Below are 6,328 nucleotides of genomic sequence, written 5' to 3' on the forward strand. Positions count from 1 at the left end.
ACATTTGTTTTTTGGATACATAAGCATCCTTCAAAATTGATAAATGTTTATTAAATTTATAAAATGTCAGACATACTTAATTTAGTTTACCTTTAAATTACTATATATATATCTTTAAGATTGAATATTTGTTATTATCATGCTCATGTTAATTAATCAAATATATTAGGTATTTGAACGTTGATATGATTTAGAAAAATAACATTAAACTTACTCATCTCTCACTCAAGGTTTTTTCCTCCGCTCATCTCTCTTTCTCCGATCTCACTAACCTTAGTTGTTCGCTCTCCGTTAGTGGCCCTTCACTATGTCTAACAACATTTTTCTGTCATTCTTGGTGAAAGGTTAATATATAACATCACTACAAGAAAAATGGCAATTATATACAGATTATTATATACGAATTTTTATCCTTATATAATAGGGATGTTATATACGGATTTTATATACGGATCTGTGGAATAGCCTTACATACGGAAAAATCCGTATATAATGGGGTAAAATGTTATATACGGATTATCCGTATATAATATCGGTGGGTAAAATTTGCGCGTGTAAGCGGGAACTTTCCAGGGATAGATCCGTATGTAAGACCGTATGTAAGTTGACAAAATATTTACCCGCTGATTTTTTATACGGATATGGAGATAATTAATAATTAAAAAATAAAACTAAATAATATATATAGAAGTATCACTTTTCTCCCTCCCTCCCTCGAGCCAAGTTTCTCCCCTTCTCGAGCCCTAGCTATTCGTCCTTCTCCACTCCTACCTATGCCTCGTTCTCGTCATTAATCTTCCTCACTCACTGCAACCTTCTCCCTCGTTGAGGCTTATTCTCCCTCATGGAGCGTTCTTCTCTATGCTACTGCAACCTTCTCCCTCGTTGAACCTCTCTCAAAGGCTAACTTGAAGTCTCCTCTGTCGAACGCAGTGAAAGGCTCTTCTATCGAACACACTAAAGGGCTTGGAAGCGTTTTCCCTAAATGTGGTTGTGCGTCGTTGCCTGCCGAAACAATCTCGTTCAGCAAACACTGTAGGACAACCTCCGTGGTTAGTTGAAACCTTCATCTGGTAAGTAATCCAAATTTGCTTCATTTTCATAGTATCTATAATGTTACATTGACCGATTATTGTTCTTGTTTCTTTGGAGGTTGGAAATCCCGAATTTTGAAACCCTAGGTTGGTTTGTTCCCGTTGGAAGAGATAAGGTGGAGCTCCAATTGCCTTCTGCACCTGCCAGGTATTAATTCATTAGACTTGGGTTTGTGTTTAATTGATATTATTGAAAATGGGTATTGTCTTCTCATGATGACCGTCTATTTTAGTACAATTGTTTGTTGTGTGTCTCGATTGTTAGTGGAAATGATGTGGTTTAGTACATGTTTTATAATCTGTTATATTGTGTTAGTACCACGTCTTGACCCAAGATCTTCCATTGACTTATATTGTGTGCGCTCTGATGAATCAGTCTGACCATTAAGACTTGTTGGCATTATATGAGGGTCTTTAGGCATAGGAAGCAAATCAGATATTGGCATATTGGAAATTATGGTTGATCCTGGCATAAACATTCCTTTAGCAAGACCACCTTCAGGTACCAAGGTTATACAATCATCTCCTAAAGATGTTTGAGGCAAAAAGAAGCAAACATTCATGAATTTGATATAGTAGTAAAAAGAAATATGACATAACCTCCTTTTTAAATCCAACACCCATATAGGAAATATTAGAAGACCGCTCCAACTGCTCCTCTGATATTGTGTAGGAGTCATTTCATTTAAGTATTAAAAGTTCAATTCTCCAATGTCGACCCATAGTGAAGAAATAATTGAGTGTAGAGGTTCAATCCATAAGTGTTGACTGTATTGTCAGAATATTAGGAAAAGATTTTAACATCTTTCACCACTTGACCATATCATACCACACTATCCTTCTATGGTAAAGCCTCCTGTCCCATTAAACTTTAGTCAATATATTTCCCCTAAAATGTAGCATAAGAAGAATATAAGTGTCAATTATAAGAAACTAAAATTTTAGCGCTTTGTTGTTTTGTTAACCATGAAAACTTATAAAAAAATATGACCTAAATAAGTACTTTTAATATGCAATGTAGTTCCAAAAGGTATTGTTAGAGTAGTGTTAAGAAACTACAATGCATGAATAATAAACACTACTAAAATATATAAACTGACTGGTAAAGAAATGCACAACTAGCTAAAACTTGGAGCACTCAACTTTCATATTGAAGAACCACTTTTCACAAGGTAACAACTCTCTAACTTCTGGCTAGTTGACAGTAGAAATCATAACTTTTTATAGAGATTTCACCCAGTTTACTATTTCAACTTCCCTCCTTTCCCATAGTCACATTGAAACCTATTTCTACCAAGAGAAAACCGAGAGAGCACCTCTGTATAAAAACTCATCCCTCTGCATTTTCCTTTTACTTCCTAAAGAAAGTAAACAAATTAAATAAACATATCAATATATATATATATATATATATATATATATATATATATATATATATACATATATAATATGAGAGAGAGTGATGAGTCAATATTTTCTCAATTTCACTTAGCTTATTGTACCGAATTTAATCAGGGAATTGTGCTTAAATGTCCGGTATTTTTCCGTTTTTTCTAATTGTGCTTAATTTGACCAAAAATTCTTATTTTAATTAATTTGAATTATTTGAGCTAATTATTTTCATTATTAAGTGTAGGAAAATTGTTGGATAATATTTGGGACATTTGGAGGGTTGTGACATAATTCAAGCTCTCCACAAAAGAAGTGTGGAGAAGAAAAATGAGAGTGACATCCAGAAAAGCATTTGGCATTCAAAAAGGAGCTTCAAAAAGCAATATGTTACTGCCCAAAGCACACGGCAGTAGCACTTCACATGCACACGGAGCACGCTGATTGTGAAGAAAAACCCGTGGCTTTACTTGAACGCTGGGAAGTTTTTAAATGGGTGAAGAAAAAAAATAAAGGATTCAATTCACTTGAGAAGAGAAAGCATGAGAAAGAAAGTGGTTGGCACACGTGGAGAAGAGAGCGGATGTTGGGCTTTAGGGCAACAGCACACACGAGGAAGCGTGAAGGATATTATTTTCTTTGGTTCAATTGGAAGATCCAAAGCCTGCAGACATTCACGCTCCAGTTGAGAAAAAAAAAAAGAAAAATGAAACAAGCACATCCAGCAAATGGGAAGCACACCCGGCCCACACTTGGCTGCACGCGTCCAGCAAATTGAAGCAAAAGCCTGGTCCAGTATTCAACCTTCACACAGCAAAAGAAGAAGCTGGTCCAGCACACTCCATGCACTACAACAGATGATGATTTTGGGCTTGATAAAGAAGCGGTGCTGTCATGTGAGGGGCTGGAATTGGAGAAGCGTCTTGGTTTTTCTTTGAGCACAAAAAGAGCGTCCAGAGAAGCAATAACAACATGAAGGAGAGTCCAGGAAAGGGTGACATCCAGCAAAGCGGTCCAGAGAACATGGAGGTTATGGGGGATTCACTTCTTGATCTAGAAGGTGCTGCCACGTCTTCTTTGAATGGAAGTGTCACGGCCCACGCTTGTAGAGAAATTGGTGTGCACGTTGAGGGGGGTGCACAAGGAAGGCAGCGGTGCACCCAGCAGCCTTGTGTCCAGCAAAGAGACGCGTCCAGCAGCTTGGAGAAGGGTTTTTTAAAACCCGTGACGCTGGATGAAGGGGAGGGTGCCAGTAGAGTAGTTTTTCCAGTAGTGTAGTGTAGTGTAGTGAGTGTAATGTAGAGTAGAAAGGGTAGCAGCAGGATGTGTCTCGGCTTGGGAGGCATCCAGCCGCCACTTGCCACACATTTTTTTACGCCTTCGGTCTTTGGTTTTCAGGCTTTGGTTTTGAACTTTTCTTTGGTTGGAAGGCTGTTTTGAATGAAGAGAACCAGGAGGCACGTTTGTTTTTTTTTTCTGAAGAATGAAGCTCTGATTCAATCTTATTTTCTTGCTTTGTCTTGTGCATGCTGTTACGTTTTTACTTTGCCATTTAATTTCATTTCGGTTCATGTACTTAGGAGGTGCAGCAAGTGGAATTTCATTTTGGCTTTGGGAAAAATACACGCTGATTTTGTTTTTCATGATTGGATTTACTTTAGTTTAGCATGTGGAATAGGCATTCGGTTATCTTCACGGAGGGAAAGAGGTCTTCTTTTTATATTGTGTTGATGTTTGAACCGGTGGTGATTTTGTTTTACAATTTTCATGCTTTATTCCAATGTGCATTTAATGTGTTAGCTCAATATTTCAATTTAATTTAAGAGCATTGAATGAGTTTTCTTATTTATTTATTGCATTGCACTTACTTCGCGCACTTTCACATTGAATGTTTTATTTTAGTGTTTTCATTTAATTTAGTTGTAATGTGAACTTTAGTGACCAACTGTTTTAATTCTGTATTTACATTTGCATTTATATTCGTGTTTTAATTTAGTTCATTTGCATTCACAAAAATCTTCACAAACCCCCCACTAGATGTTTGACCGGAGACTCGAACCACATTTGGTCCTTGAGAGACGACCTAGGAGTCACTTCCTAGTACTATACTGCATTCTTTTATGCACAACTTTTGTGGGAGGTGCGACCCTCTCAACAAAATGGCGCCGCTGCCGGGGACCAATGGTTCGGTCTTAGGTTTTTGTTGTGTTTGTGTGTGTTGTGTTTTGTCTTGTGTTGTGATGTGATGTGATGTTTTGTTTTGTGTGTGCGTGTTGCATGTATAAATGTGTTGTGTTTTATTTGTTTCGTAATTTGTAGTATTTTTCTTTTTCCATGTCTACCTATTCTGATTTCGTGAATACTGCTTGTTTTGCTAGTGCCTCTGATTATGATTCTCCTTCTGCATGTTACTCTGATTGTAATTCATATTCTGCTGATTTCTATGTTGAGAACAATATGACTCATCCTCTAATTTCTGAGAGTGCTCTTTGTGAGCTGGTTTCACTTAAGGAGGATGATCTTCATTTCGATCTCACCCCTGGACTGATACATTTGCTGCCTAAGTTTCATGGTTTTGCAGGAGAATGCCCACACAGACATTTGGAGGAGCTCCACATCATGTGCTCTTCAATGAAGCCTCCAGATGTCCCTCTTGATTACATTTTCTTGAGCGCATTTCCGCATTCATTACAAGGAGCAGCTAAGGATTGGAAAGACTCTCTTCCTCTGAGATCCGTTACCGATTGGGGATATCTAGAGCATCAGTTTCTGAGCAAATTTTCCCCTGTGCAATATGTTTACAGCAACGGTCTTGGATGGAATGACCCTACCTTGGAATGGTATAATGCTCCACAGCATCATTATCAAGAACCACCATTCCAGAGTACTTGTATGCCTCCACCAGTCCAGCAATACCAAAGTCAGCAATATGATGCTCCTGCCCAAATAGCTCCTCAGCCTTCTACTTCTGAGCCTACATTGCAGGAGTTGTTGGAGCAGATGACCATGCAGAACCTTCAGTTTCAGCAAGAGAACATGCAGTTCCAGCAAGAAATAGGAGCTGCCATTCAGAGTATGACTGATCAGATAGGGCAGATGGCCACTCAACTCACTGAGGAACAGTCTCAAGATTCAGAATTACCATTTCAGACTGTTCAGATTCCAGATGATGATGATAGTGGCATTAACATAGAAGATGGGGAGAAGAGTCATGAGCTTACTACTGTGCCATCTACTTTCACATCATCCTATGTCCCTACTCTTGCACATGAGGAGACTGATGAAGATTTTGAGGACCAGACAGGTATAAGCAGTAATTCTGAACCAGGTAGACCACCTTCATTTTCCCACACTCTACCAATCTTCAAGGAAGTGGAGGTAAACATACCTAATTTTGACTATGCTGTTGATAGGTATGTTACTGATAATCATATTGTTGCTGAGCATGTTTTTAATTCTCCCTCTCTGCATGATGAGAACCAATTTTTGATATCAAATTCATATGTTCATTCTCCATGCACTGAACATGAATCTGAGTCTGTGGTTGATATTGTTTCTGAATTTGAAAGTGATTCATGTTCTGAGAGTATATTTGAGGTTTAGCCTGTTACACTGGGATTGGGTGTCATACCCCTGCATGTAATTTTTGTAGAGCCACATTGCACTATCCATGTTGCAGGAGGTACACATAAATTTGATCAACAAACACCCAGAGTGGAAGACAAAGGTGCTCACATACACAACAGTTTGAAGATCAATAGGCACCGGCTAAACCTGCTCATCAACAATCTTTGCTTCTTAGATCCAGCTGTGGAAGACATTTCCCTACTCGATCAAATATGGAG

This window comes from Vigna umbellata, chromosome 7 (genome assembly GCF_029865625.1).
Source record: "Vigna umbellata cultivar VRB3 chromosome 7, Vumbellata_1.0, whole genome shotgun sequence".
NCBI classification, from domain to species: Eukaryota; Viridiplantae; Streptophyta; class Magnoliopsida; order Fabales; family Fabaceae; genus Vigna; species Vigna umbellata.